Source organism: Myxine glutinosa, chromosome 14 (assembly GCF_964187855.1).
Source record: "Myxine glutinosa chromosome 14, kmMyxGlut1.1, whole genome shotgun sequence".
NCBI lineage: Eukaryota > Metazoa > Chordata > Myxini > Myxiniformes > Myxinidae > Myxine > Myxine glutinosa.
The window spans coordinates 53738892-53759915 of NC_136274.1; the positions used below are offsets into that span (position 1 = coordinate 53738892).

Below are 21024 nucleotides of genomic sequence, written 5' to 3' on the forward strand. Positions count from 1 at the left end.
GCTGGCTCGACAGGCCGAGTTCGACTTTCGGTTTCGCCAACGAACCCGCACGCGCCCGAACCGATTGATGACGTCACCGACTAATCACGCGTTTGCCCTACGGCGTCATTAACGTAATTGCGTGCTTCACGCGATCTCATCATCGGGGATTCGTTTACATTTCCATGTACCTTGGTAAACTACGTACCAAATGTCCTTTACGTAAACGACGTAAACTACGTAACGCGGCGCTACCTCAAGGTCGCGCGCCGCGCCGTTTAGGGAGTACACGGTGACCTCGTGAAATGGTGACATTGAGCGTAGCGCCCAACTCCCTTGTCTCCTGCGCAAGTAATGGGGGCACCGTCCTGCCTGCTCGCCCTTGACTCTGGGCTTGTTGTTTATCGGACAGAGCTCTTGGCTCGTATCCACGCACATTTCGAGACTGCGAGACGCCTCGTCTGATTCCATTTTCCCTCTGACCCAGACTGACTGTGCCTCCGACTGACCCAGACTGTGAAGGTCGTCTGACTTCGGTATGCAGCACGCAGCTGCACCCTCGGGGGGGGGGGGGGTGGGGATCCCAGGAGGTCCCAGGAGGTTGGACAATCCATCCGCGATCCGGCTGGATCCGAGCCGTTCGGTATAACGACTCCCACCTCGCCCCTTGTGGGACCCAGGATGAAGTCCATGGATGTCTTTGAGTCCATGGATGGTCGATCCATCCGCGATCCGGCTGGATCCGAGCCATTCGATGAAGGCGTTGAATGGATGGATCGGTCGGACATCCGTGGATGGACAATCCATCCGGGACGTTTTCTCGCTTTGAGTCCATGGATGGTTGATCCATCCGGGACGTTCTCTCGGTAGCCGGTATAGCCGATCTTCTCCGATCCTCCGAGCGCTGTACTGCAGGACAGGATTGCCATATGCATCACGGAGGTTCTGCGCGCTTCGCTGGAGAGGCGCGTTTCGGTCGTTTTGTCGTCCATCCAGGACGTTCTCTCGGCAGCCGGTAAAGCCGATCTTCTCCGATCCTCCGAGCGCTGTACTGCAGGACGGGATTGCCGTATGCATCGCGGAAGTTCTGCGCGCTTCGCTGGGGAGGCGCGTTTCGGTCGTTTTGTGCGTCGTCGTAATCAGCCATGCCGGTCGTTCAGGCAGCCTTCAGAGGGCGCTCGTGTCTCGTGCGAAGGATCGCTGCCAACGGTAGTTTCACGTGCCGAAGCAAGAGTTTGTAATGCGTATGAGCTGCCGTCAGAGGACGCTCGAGTCTCGTGATTCAACAGGGCCGCTGCCGGTGTCGAGTAACTCTCGTTATGGCTCTCATCGATTCTCTCCCTCGGCAATTCCATGACATGGACCTAACATGGATCGACCATGTACCCTTGGGAGCCTAGGCAGGTACAGACTGTAATGGACTTACTGTAATGGCCTCCTGTCATGTAATCTTACTTACTGTCTTACTGTCATGTAAATCTTGCTTACTGTAAAGAGGCTTACTGATTTACACATGTGTTGCATTGCGACGAATGGACATTCGCTCTTCGACAAGGTACAACTTATCCTATCTAGCTACTGTGCCGACGACCCCGCTGTAAGACTAGACTATTGTGACCCACGGGCTCATCGTCTGCCGGTATCGGACATGATTGCTAACGCGGCTATGAGTGCACCTAGGGACCATCTGCTGTCCCTCCCTTCGCCTGATACACCCCTGCCTGAAGCAGTGAAGGCACTGAGGTGCCCCTCCGACACCTGCCTCCAGCGGCTACTCCGAAGCAGGGGACACCGGGCTTGGGGATGTCGTACCCGGTAGTTTCCGACCCTGTGCTGGCAGGGTATTTCGCCGCCCTGACCGCTATGGATGGACCGACTGACATTTCCACTGTATAATGGATTTACTTATATAGCGCTTTCCAGGAAGCCCTGAAGACGCTTTGACAGTGTGTGAAGCATTAAAAATTGCACAATGACAAGAATCAATAGGGTAATATGTCTTTCACACCCCAATAATAATATGATGACTTCCTCAATCCATTAATGCTGACGCGCGCTCGCTTCCTGCCTAGCGGCAGTATAGTTCTAACGGCGGGGAGAATGTGGTGAAAATGTACCAAAGTTGAACCCAGGTGTGGTGCTCACTTAAACCGCTGGGCGGTGTCTATAAGATCTCGGACGTCCGTGACTCGAGGCCACTCCTGCGACATTATACAATGACATGTAGAATTGAATGGTACGTACCCACTTATATTCTAGGCTTGCTTGCATTGACTGATATATTCAATCTTTCTCATATGATGCCTAGATCCTGACATGTATGTCGCATGATGTATTTTACAGGATGATGTAAAGATCTGATTGAGATTAAACCATACATATGGAACCAGCTGTGGATCTGGTTGATTTCCACAACACCCATGTCACTACTTCACGTGGAACCATATCGAATGCTTTCTCCAGATCAACAAACCCAAGAAACAACTTCTTCCTCTTCTCCATGTACTTCTCCTGCAACTGCCTCACAATAAAAAGAGTGTCTGTCGTTCCTCTTCCTGGCAAAAATCCAAACTGCATTTCATCAATCTTCACTTTCTTCCTTATCCTCCTCTCCAGCACCCTTTCCAATACCTTCATTCCATGCTCCAATGACCTTATCGCTCGATATGAGCCACAGTTCAGAGGGTCACCTTTCCCCTTGTATGGAGGGATGAGGGTACTCAGTTCCCAATCCACTGAAATGCGGCCTTCTTTCACCACGAGATTGCAGATCTCTGTCATTCTCTTCACATTGTATTTCCTCAGCAGTACAATGAGTAAGCATTTTCCAGTGTTAGTAGCTTGTGGGAAATTTGTTCATGTTCTTTAAACTCCTGGAAAATAGAGAAACTCACATATATATATATATATATATATATGTATGTATATATATATATATATATATATATATATATATATATATATATATATATATATATATATATATATATATATATATATATACCAAGTAATGAACGGCGGTTGGGAATTATATCCACGATATCCATTTTTCCGTTCTCCAACCTAAAGCTTTGTCTTTAAAAACTCAACGTTTCGGCCAGCAACCCAGCGTGCGCCGAGCCTCCACTAGCCTTCATCAAGAGAAGTTCCCTTGTTCACCTCCTCCCAGATATATCTGGGGAGAGGGGTGGGCCTATTCTATCAACCAATCACAAAGCTGCGTTGCGAGACCTCGTGACCATGGACCCATGCTCGGCTTATGTTGCAAGTGTTTTGTGCGTGTTTGAGCGGTGTATTGTGTTTTGTTGTCCGTGTTGCCTGTGTCGGCTATGTCCCACTTTGTCTTTGTCCTCCTCCACGCATCGGTGTTTCTCTGGTGTACTTATGCATAAGAGGTCCGTATGCCTGTGGTAACGCCACAGTCTCCTCTGTCAATGGTGCCCGCGTTTGGCCAGTGTGCCAGGCCTCCAGTATTCGCCTCCTGGCCCGGTTCGGGGATGCCGCCAGCACGTTCACATTGTCCCATAGAGGAACATGGCCCGCCCTTATTCCATGCTTGGCGATAGCAGATCTTTCTGGGTGATTACACTCAAAGGCCTTGTGGTGTTCATTGATGCGCTGGCCTAAGGTTCTTCCAGTCTCGCCTATGTATTCTCCACCACAGTCACATGGAATGGTGTATACCACACCTGTGCAATCATTCTTCAGTCTTTTGTCTTTGACCTTGGTCAGTGCACGTCTCAAGGTGTATATAGGTTGGTAGTTGACCCTCACCCCGACCGGTCTCAAAATCCTGCCAATCCTTTGAGATACCCGTGGCACAAATGGTAGCACGCAGAAGCCCTTAGGTGGTTCCTGTGGCTGCTATCGCCAAGCATGGAATAAGGGCGGGCCATGTTCCTCTATGGGACAATGTGAACGTGCTGGCGGCATCCCGAACCGGGCCAGGAGGCGAATACTGGAGGCCTGGCACACTGGCCAAACGCGGGCACCATTGACAGAGGAGACTGTGGCGTTACCACAGGAATACGGACCTCTTATGCATAAGTACACCAGAGAAACACCGATGCGTGGAGGAGGACAAAGACAAAGTGGGACATAGCCGACACAGGCAACACGGACAACAAAACACAATACACCGCTCAAACACGCACAAAACACTTACAACATAAGCCGAGCATGGGTCCATGGTCACGAGGTCTCGCAACGCAGCTTTGTGATTGGTTGATAGAATAGGCCCACCCCTCTCCCCAGATATATCTGGGAGGAGGTGAACAAGGGAACTTCTCTTGATGAAGGCTAGTGGAGGCTCGGCGCACGCTGGGTTGCTGGCCAAAACGTTGAGTTTTTAAAGACAAAGCTTTAGGTTGGAGAACGGAAAAATGGATATCGTGGATATATATATACATATATATACATACATATATATATATATATATATACATATATATACACATACATATATATATATATATATATACATATATATACATACATATATACATATATATATATATATATACACAAAGAATTAAGTTAAGCACCCCTACACAAAGAATTAAGTTAAGCACCCCCTAATATATATTCTTTGTGTATATGTATACATTGGCATATATTCTAAGGTATGTGAGATCATACCTTGTGAGATCATTGGAACGTGCATTACATCGGGAATGGAACAACCTGCCACAGCAACGCATACGACGGCTTACAGGGTCTATGAGACGTAGGGTTGAGTCAGTGATCCGATCACGTGGGTCCTACACACGTTATTGACGCAAAGATCGCTAGAGGTCTTCTCAGAACAATGACTGTACGTTAGAAAACATAAACGTCATCCACACTGTCCGTGATGGACCTATAGCTCCATACTTAAATTGAGGTGAAAATATGCCTAAAATTCCCAATAAATTTCACCTTAAATTATTCAGAATAAAATATTGAAAACGGCATGATTGTTATGTTTTTATGTGACCATAATATCACTTCTCCAGAAAATATAGCAATATCATGGGTATATTACACTGTTTTGACGACAACAACCTTGTAATGTGCGAGGTTGTAAAAAAACGGGGGGGTGCTTAACTTAATTATTTGTGTATATATATACATATATATATATATATATATATATATATATACATATATATATATACATATATATATATACATATATATATATATATATATATATATATATATACATATATATATATATATATATATATATACATATATATATATATATATATATACATATATATATATACATATATATATATATATATATATATATATATACAGTGGTACCTCGGCTTACGAGTTTAATCCGTTCCGTGACGGAGCTCGTAAGCCAAATCGCTCGTAAGTCAAAGCAAATTTTCCCATTCAAATGCATTGAAATGCTATTAATCCGTTCCAGCCTCAAAAAAAAAACACCAATTTTTTTTGTTAGGTGCTTTTAAATAACAAAAATGTACTTTATAAATAACAAATAATGTATAAACAAGCACGACCTCGTATATACTGTACATAATACAAGAGAATGTAAAGAAATAAACTGGACCTCTATCCATGAAGATATGGAGAAGTTGTTGTTTGTGTGGTTGAAGGAGAAGCAGCTCGCAGGAGATACCGTGACCGAGAGCATCATGTGTTTGAAAAGATTGAAACTCGGATATCGAGCACGGACCACGAGGTGTTTTTTCTTTTTTCTTAATCTCGGTTTCAGTGAACTTTTGCTCTGTGCTCACGTGTACTGTACCTGTACCTGTAATGGTACGTCAGAGGATGGCACCTGTTGTCATCAAATTAAGTGCAAGATGTTCTGCATCGTAAGTTGGTACACCGTGGTCTTTCGGCGGTGTTTAAGCCGGCCGTCTTGGCTTCTGTCACCATTGGCATTGAGTCTTTCGATGTAGGTAGGTCGTTGTGTGCCGGTGCCTTGGCCGAATTCCTTCATTGCTGCATTGTTAGCTCACCTGGTTTTTTATACCACATCTTTGGTTATCGGACCAGCGAATGACGTCATCTCCAAAGTATGGCTTATTCTCACTTGTCTTGGACGATCTTCTACTTCTAGCCTTCCACCGTGCATTTGGTGTCCACTGTACTTACTGTACAGTGCCTGGTAAAATTGATGTAATGGGTTTTTGACCGTCAACGCCATGAACCGTCATGAACCGCCATGAACCGCCATGAACCGTCAACGCCATGAACCGCGAACACTCAAAAGCCCATTTATCGCGCCTTATAAAGCAAAACGCAAACCGAAAGCCATGCCTCTCAAGCGAGGCGTGCTTCCGTGGTCACGTGATCCACAGGTGTAGCTCATTATACCCGCACGCGCGACACGCTTTGGCGGTCACGTGACCAGCCACTCTGGAGGCGGGGATCCCCGCCGATGACGTCACCGGCTGGAGCAAGGAGATTCCTCGCTAATGTATTTCGACGATTGCGTGTTTTATATCCAAGCAGAGATGCTTTCACGGCAAGATAACCACGTGACCGGAACCGGAAGCCACAACCGGAAAATTCAAAAAAATAAATTTTTTGAGCTCGTACATCGGATCTCGGCTCGTATCCCAAAGCAACAAACCGCCCGAGCGACGGCTCGTATCCCGAAAAACTCGTACGTTGGGGCACTCGTAAGCCGAGGTACCACTGTATATATATATATATATATATATATATATATATATATATATATATATAATCTGTCTCATTTGCTGTAGGAACTGTGACCTCCACCACCAAAGGTGGATCGAGGTTATGTTTTCACCCGTGTCTTTGCAATCCTGGCTAACCCCCGCTCTGGCAGGGAAAATGGCCTTAAAATGCATGTTGTTGTTGTTGTTGTTGTCATTCTCTTCACACCCCAATTTCCTGCTGCCTTCAACATATCTCCCACAACTCCCATCGGCCCTCCCGCTTTTCTACTCTTCATTGCTTTTATCGCTTCAACTTCCTTCTCAGTTATCTTCTCTGCCGGTCCTAAAACGGGGTTACTCTCTATGTTGCCATCCCATTCATTCTCTGCATTCAACAGTATTTCCATATATCTCTTCCATCTTCCTTTAATTCCATCTGGGTCCACAACGATTTGTCCCACTTCATCCTTCAAGCAACTCACCCCATCACATCACACCTCTCTTTCGCTATCTGCTTTGCATTCCTGAATACCGCTCTCTGACCCTCTTCCAAATCCAAGCGTTCTCCGAACATTTTCCTGCATGCCTCCTGCGCCTTTGCTACCTCTTTCTTTGCAGCCTTCTTGGCTGCCTTAGAACTTTCATGCTCTGCCTTTTCTGCCCCCACACCCTTCACCTTCTGCCACTCCTTGAACTTCTTCCTCTTCTCGTCAATCTTCTTTCCAACTTCATCATCCCACCACCATGTTTCCGAGTGCCTCGGTGCTCCTTTTGTCCATCCACATACCTCACCAACGGCTCCCAACAGACTATCTTTCATTGACATCCAACCACTTTCAAGCTCAACCACATCATCCTCTACCATACTCAGCCTCTCTTTTAATGCCTCCCTCACTGTCACCTCTTTCAACCTCCACACCTTCATTCTCAGTTGGTACTTCACCCGCCGAGCTCCCTCGCACCTTTCACCCTTATGTCGCAGACAACCAAGTGGTGCTGTGAAACAGCCTCCTCCCCCGGGATCACCTTTGTGTCCCGGAGGTGCCCCCTATCTCACCTACGCACCAGCAGGTAGTCAACGGTTGTCGTCGACCCACCTGACGTGTATGTAACAAGCTCATTATCCTCTTTCTGGAACTGAGTATTACAAATCAACAAATCAGCTCCATCAGCAAACTCCAAAATCCTTTCACCTTCTCCATTTCGCACACCATATCCGTAACCCCCATGAACTCCCTCAAAACCATCCATACTCCTTCCCACATGTCCATTTAGGTCTCCTCCTACCACAACAACGTCCTCATCTTTCACGTTTTCCATCAGCTTCTCTATCGCACACCAGAACTTGTCCTTCTCTTCATCGCTCCGACCGACCTGCGGAGCATATCCCGAGATGACATTCACAAAGAGCTTTCCAATCATCATTTTCACCATCATCAACCTTTCACTCACTCTCATCACACTCACCACACTATCTACAAACTCCTCAGAAAACAGGACACCAACACCATTCACTCCTTCTGGGCACCCTTGCCACACAAACTTGTATTTCTGTCCCTGCCTACCCTTCACCATTCTCACACCACTTCCCTTCCATCTCGTCTCCTGCACACAACATATGTCTACTCTTCTTCTGATCAATACTTCCACAACTTCTCCTGATCTCCCTGTCATTGTCCCTACATTCCATGTCCCAAACCTCAGAAACCGATCTCCACATCGGGCATCAGACGTTTCTTCATCATAAATGGAGTGATTTCCACCCTTGCTTCGATCGGGTTCCCCACCTTGATTTTTGACGAGAGGGAGTGGGGTCCCTCACGGGGTACTTCGGGCTGTACCCTGCCCATATGTAGTTGTAATTGTCATGGTTCTCTTTTTGAGGCAATGTTTTTATGGCCGGATGCCCTTCCTGACGCCAACCCTTTTAGTCGCCTCTTACGACACACGCAGGGATACGGTGTACCTATTCTAAACCGGGGTACACACCGGATTCTTGGTCATACCATTGAAGACATTTCTCTGTCACACAGTGGAATTCGTCGTGCTCGAATTCGTGGAAGGGAAATAATAGCCACTCAAGAAAAGGCAAATTTCTCATGTAATAGCCCACTCCTACTACACTGGGATGGGAAACTGCTCCCTGATTATACTGGCAATCACAAAGAATCTGTTGATCGGGGTAGCGATACTTGTAACTGGTATGAATACCGAGAAGTTGCTTGGAGTCCCAAAAATTCCCCAAGGCACTGATGTAGCACAAGCAAATGCATGCATACAACTTCTTGAGGAGTGGAATGTCAAACAGTTGTTGAAAGGCATAGTGTTTGACACTACTGCAATACTGCATCCAACACAGGGCTGAGAAACAGAGCATGTCCCCTCAATGAAGCAGCTTTGGATGCTAAGCTTGTCTGGATTGCATGTCATCATCATGTGTTTGAAGTAATGCTCTCTGATGTTACAACTAAAGTCATAGGACCCACTAGCGGACCTGAGATCAGACTGTTCAAGAGGTTTCAGAAACAGTGGCCTTTAATTGACAAGAAGAGGTTCCAAGTAGGAGAAGACAAAATATTTTGGACAACCTTGTTGAACGTCAGAATATGATACATTTTTATGCAGCTGCACTCGAAGAAGAACACCCACGTGATGACGATGAAGAACTTCTGAGACTATGCCATACATTTCTGGGTGGATGTGAGACCAGAGGTGTGAAATTCCTTGCCCCAGGAGCTATGCACAATGCCTGCTGGATGATGAAAGCAATATATGCTCTCAAGATGGTTCTCTTCAAAGACCAAATAAAGCTAACATCACGTGAATTGAAGGAAATCACATAGATTGCTCTTTTTGTTGCACTTGTGTATGCGAGACTCTGGCATGAGGCGCCGCTACCCACAAAGGCACCTCTCAATGATTTGCTTCTTCTTTCAACCCTTGATTCTTACCCAGATATGGTTGTCCGTGAAACTGATGTCAAAGCATTCACTAGACACCTCTGGTATTTATCAGAACACCTTGCTGCATTAGCTCTTTTTGATAGCCGGGTGGATGATGAGACAAAGGCAATGATGGTGAAGAACTTCAAGCGGGCTCCAAAGCCGAACAATCTTCATAGGATAGATGCTAAAACCTTCAGGCTTTCTGACTCAGTGGACACCTACATCACAAGTCGATCTCTTGAATTATTTGGTGTTGTCATCTCAGAGTCTGACAAAGAATATCACTGAGTTTTCTGGAAAAGGAGCCACACTTCTGGAACACAGACAACTCATACCAAGAGCTTGAGAAGAAGATAAGCAGCATGAAGGTTAACAATGACTGTGCTGAGCGAGGTGTTGCTCTCAGCCAAAACTGTCCATGACACTCTGACCAAGAATGAAGAGCAGAAGCAATTTGTGTTGAGAGTTGTGAAACTTCATCGTGAAAACTTTCCAGTGTCAACCAAAGCCATCTTGTCAAAGAAGTAGGCAATGTTTTGAAACACAAGTTTCTGAAAACAATGTTACGTAAAATCATTCATATTATGTGTATTCTGATGTTTACTTTGTTTTAATTGTTCTGATAGATTTGTTTTATCGGCTCTGATAGATATTTTATATTTTCTGATCGATGATTTATTTTTTCCGATAAATGATTTATTGTCAAATTAATACATGAATGTTTAATCTACTGTTTTGTTTTTAATCTTAATTTTGAACAATGAACAATTGAACATACATGTACATTGTACAATGGTACATTGTACATAATTATTTATTAGTTTACAAACAAACAACAACAATAACAATAATAAATAATTTGAGTAATTGAAAATAGATAATTATCTATGAATTGATGTATACAACACAACACAACACAACATGCATTTTAAGGCCATTTTCCCCTGCGAGAGCGGGGGTAGCCTTGCGGTCCCCATGACAATCTTCTCCATTTTGCCCTATTTTCTGCATCTCTCCTTGTTAACCCCCTTGCCCGCATTTCTTCTTCCACCATCTTTAGCCAAGTCTTTCTCGGTTTTCCCCATCCCCTACTTCCTTCTACATTCATTTCCATCACTCTTCTCAACCAGTCACTTTCATCCATCAACTCATGACCAAACCATCTCAACCTGTTCCTCTTCACAGCATCAATCACAGGCTCTATTCCCATCATCTTTCGCAATTCATCATTGTCTTCCTCTCTCTGAACGATACCTCCACACATCCACCGAACCATTCGCATTTCCAACCCTTTCCAGCCTTCGTTGCTGCTCTACATTCATGACCTATGTCTCGCTCCCATAAATCACAACACTTCTCACACATGCAGCACACACCTTTCCCTTCAGCTTCAACGACACTGCCCTCCTCATCAGCACGCCACTCAGTTCCCGAAACTTCTTCCATGCACATCTCACTCTAGCAACCGTTGCCGAGTCTGATCCACCTTCTCCATTCAGCATGTCTCCGAGGTAGCAAAATGTTTTCACACCTTCCAGCTTCACGCCGTCTCCAAGATCCAACTCAACATTTCCTCCATCTGCAGCTCCCTCTGTGCACACCTTACATTTGAATGCAGCTGCCACACTGGTTAATGACCCTCTCAGACCGCTACATTTTGACGAACCCACTCAGCAAAACATTGTACATTGAATGGAGTTCACTCCGACACCATTCCTGCACAAAGCACATGGCCACTTCCCAGTTTCTTTCCACCTCACCACATGCTTTACCACTTGCTATCACCTTCGTCTTTCCTATATTCACCTTCAGACCTTTTGTCTCCATACATTCCTTCCACTTGTTCATCTTTTCCAAAATGAATTCATGAATGAATTGGTCTTATGTTCTTATGTTAATAATTGTTCTTATGAATTGATGTATGATGCTAAAAATTCTGTATCTTATTATTCATTAAAATTTGTCAACATTTTGAGCAACCTCTAAATATTGTCCAATCAAGCTCAAATTTTCACCACAAACTACATTCTTCAATAGGAATAGGGGCAGGCTTGTGGAGAAATGAAAATGCAATCTTCAAATTTCTGGACCACCCTAGTATACACACACTAGTTCCGAGCTTGGTGGAAGGAACTGAGATTGCCTTCAGTTGGATTTGCCTTCCAAGAGGCAAAGGCAAGTTGTTTCAGGGCAACTTCCTCACCACAGGATTCAATGTACCATGGACGGGAGGAAGGGTAAGACAAATGAAGACGAGATGGGATAAATCTGTGCATGAGAGAGAGCAGTTTGCTTTGGAAGAATTCCCAGGAAGAATTGATGTCAGAGGCAGTAGAGATGGGAGACCAGTCCAGATGATTGATGGCTGCTTGAAGACCAGGCCAGTCGGCCTGAGTGAAATGCCAGACTCGTCGACGCTGAGGAGGCTCTCTGAGAATGGCCAGAGAGATGTCCACTTTAACAAGCACATGATCAGAAGAACCAATTGGAGCAGAAGAAGAGCAGCAGACATTTGCAGGGAAGTTTGTCATAGCCAAGTCTAGAAGAGAAGATACTCCATTGACTGAGATCCGGGTCGGGAAATTGACAGATTGTGTCAGTCCCAATGAGTCGCAGAAGTCCTTTGCTGAGATGCCATGGCTGGTGAGAGAGGAACCCACACCCAGCCAGCTGGCATGATGACAGTTGAAATCACCACATATGAAGAAGAGAGAGTTGGGATGAGTAGATATAAGTTGGTCCATGTTGTCAGACAGCGAAATGTAAATGAATGGAGTCATCACTGTATGGAGGACGGTACAGAACACATATGAACAAAAGGTGGGAGCGGAGAGGAAGCCGTAGCCAGAGGTACTCCTGGGGGTGAGGTGGAGAGAGGGCAGTGCAAGGAGAGTGAGGAAGAGAGTTTTTGATAAAGACAGCAACCCCACCACCAGGACGAGGCTCAGGTCTATCATACCGGAGGATGGAGTAATCAGGAAGAGATATTAAGGAATCAGAGACATCTTGAAGGAGGAAAGTTTCTGTTAAGCAGATCAAGTCTGGATTGTCAGAAGCAACCTGAATGGAGAGATCAATCAGGTTTGAGCGAAGGCCCCGGATGTTTGAGGTCCATACCGTTAATAAAGAGAGAGGGGGAGCATCGGGTGCAGGACAGGGGAGGGGAGGGGTTGGATCAGATGAAGGATGAGAGGGGGAGGTAGGGAGAGCAGTTGATAGTGTGTCAGAGATTACAGAAGAGTTACAAGAAAGAGGAGGATGAGGAGGACAAAAGGTTTGATGGTGATGGGATGAGGCACAGTGAGGGGTGGTTTGAGGGGGGGGGGGGCAGAGAAAAGTAGAAGGTTGGGGGAGGTGGAGGTATGAGATAGAAGGGAGACGAAGTAGGGAGGAGGCAGCTTTGAGGAGGAGGGGGGAGGGGGGAGGGGGGAGAATCGGAGAGGGATGGTAGGGGAGGAGATTTGAAGGGGAGGGGTTGGGGGGAGTTTTGAAGGGGAGGGGTGAGGGGGAGTTTTGGAGGGGAGGGGCAAGGGGGGAGAATTGAAAGGGAGGGGGGAGGAGGGAGTTTAGGAGGGGAGGTGTGAGAGGGAAGTTTAGAAAGTGGATGATTAATGAAAGAAACATTTATAACAAATTAGGTTTATTGTGATTTTCAAGTTGGAGATCCGTTTAAGAACGATAGAGGGTTAGAATGAAGGTGAGTTTAGAGCATGTAGTGAGGAAGAATTGGAAGAGATTGAATATTTTTTTGAAGTGAAATGAGTTGAAGAGGAATTAGAAAAGAGCCTTTTAAATAGTACGAAAAACAGCGTGTTGTAATATACCACTGAATAAAACACTGCAGGGGAAAGTTTAAACATATTTAAATAATATTTAAACAGAACCGTGAAAAACAATCTTATATTCACAAAATACCGACGGGGAGAGCGAGCCTAGAGGGACAACCACGAGTCACATGAACAGGGCAAAAGGTGGAAGGCAAGGAGATAATGGGGGCGGGGCGAGACAGCACACGTGGACAGAAGCACACGATGAGACAACAGCACACGTGGAGAAGAGGAAATAAATGTTTGTTTTTTTTGTTTGTTTTTGTGGGTGGGGGGGGATTTAACGTTAGACAAAGAGTAGATGTTCGGGGAGGTTCGGGGAGAAGGGAAAATCTAAGAACCAAGCAATACAGCGAAGTAAGGAACTTAAGTTACCAAGCACCGACAGGGGAAGCCTCAGGGTACAAGGCCATGCACGCGGGGCAAACAGAAAACGATTAATTAATTACGTTACAGGAAATTCAAACCAAAATGAACTAGAAACAAACAACAAGTCAGGAGACGACGATGGTTCATGAGCGAGCGGTATTCTTCGGTTCGATTTCGAAAATTCGGTTTGATTCCGACAACTTTGAAAATTTCACCTTTGTGACCTTGAAATGTCAAAACGAAGGTTACTGACCTTGGAATGAGATAGAAAATAATGTATAATCAGTTATGAGGTTAGTTATCTAGACAATACCGAAAATTCGGTTCGATTCCGACAACTTTAAAAATTTGACCTTTGTGACCTTCAAAGGTCAAAGGTCGAAGATTCTTACATTTGTTGGAAAACTTGTATTTCATGATGTATGTGATAATATAAGATCATGTATGACATTTCACCCCATCAGGAAGCGAACAATGTAATAAAACCATAAAAAATCGACTTTTCTAAATTTCGTGACCTTGTGACCTTAACCTTCGGGTGAAAATGAAAAATCGAGCTCCTTGGGGCTAGACACATGACATTGGCCTAACCAAATATCGAAACCCCTGTCAGATTCCACCAAACCCCTCGGAGAAGATGTAGCTTGAAATCAATTACCCCCCTAAAAAGACATCTTTTTCGGGCGTGGCTCCGCCCACAATGGCAATACGCCCACTCTACGCAGGACACAACTAGATCATGATATCAACCTCCCACCCAAGTTTCATCAAGATCGGATGATATCATCGGGCAGTTATGCTGCGGACAGACAGACACACAAACATGACGAATATAATGGTCACTTGATAAATCGTGAACCAATAACGCATAGACGATAAAATAACTGGTGGAAATTTGAAAACACACGAATGGAAAAATAACTTAACTTTTGATGCCCGGAGAGAACAAAAGTCGCCACTTCGATTGAGAAACCGGAAGCGGAAGTGAATTGTCTTGTGAATCCCCCTATTGTCTTTATATTGTGGTGTGTCTCTCCGGCCCTAAGGTTTAGTTATTTCAGGATCTCCATCATCCATATAATGATATATATATATATATATATATATATACATATATATATATATATATATATACATACATACATATATATATATATATATATTGTAACGATTTTGAGAAGTGTAACGGGTTTTGAGAAGTGTAACGGGTTTTGAGAAGTGTAACGGGTTTTGAGGAGTGTAACAATTTTGGAGGAAGGGTAACGGATGTGAAGAGTATGGTTTTGGTATGGTAACATCCTGGTAATGTAAATAATGGTCGCAGCCGTCCTCCTAATTAATTTCATAGAACATACACGCAGGTCACGATATATCTTTTAAATAGTGTATTTCCTTATTCCATGTAGGCTAAGTATGTGTTTTCCACTAGATTGACTTTGCATTGTATCAAACAAAATAAGCATAGGCCCTTCCAGTTTCCCCAAAACCTCCCTTCCAATTGCCCTCTGCATTTTGGCTGGTTTTCTTCAAACCACCATTGGCCACGAGGTAAGGTTGGAGAAGAAAGGCGTGGCTCCACCTCGTCAGAAGAGGGCAGGAGTGAACCGGCCCTAACAGCCAATCAACACCGCGGTGAGTGACCCGGTAGGCGTGCCCTCGGAGCCGGCGGCTTAATTCCGCCGGAGGTGATAAAAGCGACTGCAGGGGACTGCTTTACGAGTCCAGATGAGAGATGACTGGAGAGAGGCCTTGAGAGATACGCTGGGGGATGACCTGGAAGAGGAGCGCAATCCACCGCAAGCCCTACCTACCTACCTACCTGCCTGCCTGCAATACCCCCCTGTCGTTGGAGAGACGCGCTGAACGGAGGGAGACGGCTCCACCCCAGGAAGAGGAGCAGGTGTGCCGAGCCAGCGCGTGACGGCCGCGGATACGCGACGGAGGTTTTCCCGCCAAAACCGCGAGGGGTGCTGCGGCCTCCGATTTTGCCTTCCTCTCAAGCAACCTACCTCGAGCCATTACCTTCCTGCAATATCCACCGTGTGAGTGTGAACGTCCTGTCCTACTCGTTTGTCTTGGGGATTAAGTAAATGAAATAGAATAAGTTAACAATGCACTGTGTGACTGCTCTTTTCCATCTATTGCTGTAAATAATATTGGTCGCTCTAAAATATTGCTTGTGTGTGTATAATAAATCTGTTCTTCCTCCGTATTCTTCTTCTTCTTTTTTCATTCTCTTGCGATCGCTTTAGAGATTTCCCGATTGAATATCCGTGGGGCGATCTGGTCAACGTCGGGTGAAATCGGGTTTTAATCGGGGAGTAACTGTTCGGACGCGGTTAAATACACCACCGCTCGGTCCATATAACATCTAAAAGCCGCGTCTGTAACAATTGGTGTCTGGGAGTGGAATTCGGGTCCCGAACCAAATTTTTAAAAAAAACATCTAGAAAAAAAAATTTTTGGTCAAAATTACGAGCTGCCGAAATTTATTTTGTTTTATAAAGCAAAACCCGAATTTTGAGATCGCGCCATGGACAATCAAGGCGATCGGATGTCGGTGGGAGAGATAGACAGGGTGGAATCGACCCAGGACCTCGGGGAAATGTATGTGGAGGAAAGGGAGGAGGAGAAAAATGGCAATGTGGTTGCGGAGGTTTCAGACGCACAAAATGGCGCCCTCGCGCACGTGGTTGAGGAGGCCACGGTCGCGGAACCAATGAGCGCGACCCAAATGCAAGCCTTCATGACCCAATTCATGGTGGAAATGCAGAAAAAAAACGACAGTATGGAACAAATGGAAAGCAGAATTATGGGGCAAATGGGGGTAATGAGGGACGAAGCGAGGGGTACCGGTGGGAAGTTAGACAATAATTTTGAGGGATTAGACAAGAAATTTGAGGGATTAGACAAGAAATTTGAGGGGTTAGACAATGGGATAGAAGGGGTGAAAAATGGGTTAATGGGGTTAGAAAATAGGATGGAGGACAAATTGCGGGAAATAGGGGAACAATCCGCCCGGGAAATCGAACAGATGGGGAACCAGATGGAGGAAATACGACGAGGGGTGAGTGAGGAGGTCTCGGGGCTACGCGAGGAGGTAAAGCGAGGCGAAAAGCGTATCGAGAAAGAGGTGAGAAATAATACGGTAAAGTTACAGGGGGGAATAGAAGACCTGACGAAAGGAGTAGAACAGCTGACAGAGGGACAAACGAAATTAGTGGAGCAGGTTCAAAGGAACACTGCAGTACTCGGAGGGTTAAAGGCGACACAAAAAGAAATTAAAAACGAATTAATAGCGACGCAGAGGCAATGTCAGATGGTACATGAGGGATTGACGAAGAGGTTGGAAGAGGTGACAGAAGTAATGGAGACGAAGGACCGGGAGGTAAGGACGCACGTAGAAACGGTCACGGTAGCCTTAGAGGACGAACTTGAGGAGACGCACCGGGAAATAAAAGAGGTTAAACAAAAATTAGAGGAAGTGGGAGAAGAGGTGAGTGAAATTAAGAAGGGACGGACAGAAACTAAGAGAGAAATCCGGGAGGAGGTGATGGAATGTGTACAAGGTCTGTGTTCAAATCATGATGCGGTGCTCACTAACCAAATAAAAAGTTTGCAGGTGGCAGAGAAGGTGCGACGAGGTACGGAGGTGAGTGGCAATGTACATGATGTGAGGGGAGATTCAGTCGGCTTGGGGATTGGTTTGGATCCGGGTGTTCGTGAAAGGCCGTGGGTGAGGTGTGTGACAGGACAGGTGTGCGAAAAAAGGGGTGTGCGAGAATGTCCGACCATGGGGTGTGTGAGGAAAAAGTGCATGCCGAGGAGTGAGTGTGCCGTCAAGAGTGAATTGGTCAAAGCGCGTGTGCGAGGGAGCACAGGGAAGCGTGGTGTGGTGAGTGTTACGAAGGAAGTAACGAAAAAGTGTGCGCGGGAGGACGCGCGAGAAAGGTGTGTAACGGACGGGTGCATGGGGAAAGCGCATGCTGTCAAGAGTAAGGGAGAATGCATGCCTGTGGTGAGTGTTACGGAGGAAGTAACGAAGAAGTGTGCGCGGGAGGATGCGCGAGAAAGGTGTGTAACGGACGGGTGCATGGGGAAAGCGCATGCTGTCAAGAGTAAGGGTGAGTGCGCGACTGAGAGTGGAGGTGAGAGTAGTGAGAGTGAAACGGAGCGTGAGCTGGTTGTGATAGGTGAGCGAGGATGTACACCTGGGATGGAAGGATGCACACCTGGTATGGTAGAGCGTGTGTGGGAAGGCACATTTGAGTTGGTGGTGAGGCACGTGGTTGGGTGTGCGAATGAGAGCACACCTGTGATAGTCACGGAGGAAGTGACCGAGGAGGGGGCGCGAAGAGGTGTATTGGTGAGGTGTGCGACCAACGAATGTGTGCCAAAGTGTTCGGTGGTCGGGTGTGTGACCAAGGCTGGGAGAGGAATGAGTGTACCGAGGTGTGTAAGGAACGGTACGACGAGGAGCATGGAAACAGCTGCATGTATGAGCAAGAAAGGGGTAGCGTATGCTTGTAAGAATCCAGGTGAAGCGTCGACGGTAACCAGGCTAGAGGTTAGAACGACTTATAGCCGACTCGGGCCCTCGGTGCGCGTCGGGCAGCTTCGCGTGCCGCGAGAACCAGCGGGGATCCGAGCCACGGCGGGTTCGAAAGGACCGCCATGCGCGATCCACGCTGGGCCTCGCTTGGAACGGCCGCGTCCGTGCTCCACTAGGCGGAGCGGGCAGCCCGATAGGAAGGGTCGTCATGGCGACCACTTTCTATTGAGACGTGCCGGCAGGTCGAGATCGGGACATTGGATGGCTCCACGCCGAGGTGGTGCGTGGGATCTCGGCCCAGGTAAGCCCCCGTCCCTGCCCCGAGTGCGGCGGGACGTATCCAGCCGCTGGCACAAAACGACCCGCGTTCATTGCTCGGCTGTACGAAGCCGGGCTGTAGATGTGAATTGGCGCACCGAGAGGACCTAATAAGTAGACGGGTGATGGTGATAGTGATAGTAGTGATTTGAAACGAAATTTAGAAAAGTGAATAGAATTGGCAGTAAATGGAAAATTTTTGAATTGTTGGATTTGGACGAGCGAAATTGGTAGTGAGAGACCCCCGATGTGGTGGGATGGCAAATCCACCATCCCTCACAGGTGGGGCAAAGGAGCAATAGTTTATGGGGTGTATGGCAGTGAAAACTAGCCCGGGTGGGTTAGGTTATATTGATAGGGATCTAGCGAAGATGACAGTAGGTAACGTTAAGATTAGTTAGTGACTGATTCCTGTAGTGGGGACGCAGGTAGATTAGTGTGGATTATAATGACGTGGGAGCGCAATAGTTTAAAGGGACGACTGGGAAGCGCAAGTTTCAGAGGGGAGGAGTTAGCTGAGATGATGCCGTGTGTGGGAGTGATTGAACAGGTGTGATTGCACAGGTGTGCAACTGAACAGGTGGATGGAGCAGTGTATGAGTGAGTGATGGTGATTGTGTATTGTGATGACCAAGTGGTCCAGGAAGAAAGGAGGGTGCAGGTGGCACCAGGTGAGATTGCACAGGTGTGCAACGACAGGTGAATGGAGAGCAGGTGTATGGAATAAATGGTATGGAGTATTGGAATGGATGGTCGTGGAGTGAGTATGGTGGAAATTGTGGAGTGGAGTGGATGGTGCGAAGGTGTGAATGGGGGAAGAGTGGACCCCCATCACGGATACCCGGGGCGGGTAGTGTAAGTGGTAGGTAGAGGGTATAGGTAAATTGTAGTTGGATATTGGCATCTGTGGTGCGGGTGACAGAATGGTATGTGGATGGGTGCGTTGGTGTTGTGGAAATGGCTGGGCGTGTAGCCTGTGAGTGTGTGTAGTTGGGTTGGGCACTCCACCACTGTAAGGATGTCGGCCAGGTGAGGCCGCAGGTGGGCTCTGGGAGCCGGTAGTAGTTGTGTGGATGGGGCCCGAGGATCCGGAGGACGGACCCGGGTAGCCCAGTGCCAAAGGGCACCAAGGGGTGACAGAGCCAGGAGAGGGGCTGCCCCCAGTTAGATAGGTTAGGGTGAGGAGCTAGGTAAGCTCGGGTGGCAACTACAGTGGTGGAGGTGTGCAGGTGGGTAGACCTGTTGGGAGAGGTACACGTCGCAGCCCAGAAATTGTGCTAGAGCACCGGGAGATGAATCGGGGGAGTGAGACCCCAAAAATTGAGGAGCACCACAGTTTGGCCAATGGGAATTGGTTATTAGAACCCATAGTGTAAGTTGGCCAATGAATTGGCAGGGAAAGACCCCGGGTAGTGTAAAGTGTGTTAAAATCATTTAGAGGATAGTTAGGATGAAGGATCTCCTCACACCATCTGCATCCACTCACCTGAGGTGACAGGTACTCCACACCATGCCATGTTTTGATTATTTTTTATGATGCAAATGTTTGGATTGTGAGACGCATCATGACGTGGGTGTGACATTGTGCTTTGATGTTCCATCTCTGCCTCCTTATGAGGATTGATGATGAATTTGATGATGGCAAATTTTGAAGTAACGGGATTGTGGAGACGAATTTGGTATAGGGGAAATATGGGGAAGACGTGACAGTAGTGACGAATTTGTAAATGTGTAGATTTTTGTACATATGGGGTGGGAACAAGGGTAGGGTAGGTGACAGGGGGGTGACGTACGGTAGGGACGAGCTTTCTCACTTCGGCCTCCGTACGCATTTCACCTTGCATTGCCTTATTGACGTGTACCCTTGTGACCTTACCCCTCGCTCAATTGTCTTTCTTTTGTCTCCCACATGACCTGTGCGCCATTGGGTGCCGATGGGAGCGTGCGTGAGGTGGCCATTGTGCGCCCGAGATTCCCAGAACCAGCATGCATTGCGTTGATGTACCACTTTATGGACCGCTGTTCTGCGGCCAAGTACCACTTGATGGACCCCAGGTTCTGGGGCAGGGCACCTCTGTTGGAAACCGGCCATAGTGGCCAGGGAATCTTGCTTGCGGACCTCGGTAAGGTGGCACCTATGCCAAAGAGGTGGACCACCCTTAGTTGGCCCCTGAGGCCCTAAATAAAAATGGACACAAGTTGTGCTTTTTATTATGTCCAAATAGGCCGCATGAAGCCTGAAGACGTCGGGAAGAACAGCGGCCCAGCAGAGAAAGAGAAGACCACCACCAGTTGTTTTGTTGTGTTTATTATGAACCATGGTAACCGCACCGGATGGTGTTTTTGGGTGCTTTGTGGTGTTTGGGTGCTTTTGGGTGCTTTGG

The 21024-nt window shown here is 46.7% G+C and overlaps 1 protein-coding gene across 3 annotated transcripts in view; it reads right to left on the reverse strand.

The window, feature by feature from the left end:
• LOC137439777 (SAM and SH3 domain-containing protein 1) overlaps positions 1-21024 on the reverse strand; it is a 570774-nt gene that overhangs the window by 338930 nt on the left and 210820 nt on the right. The gene's annotated exons all lie outside the window — the stretch shown is intronic.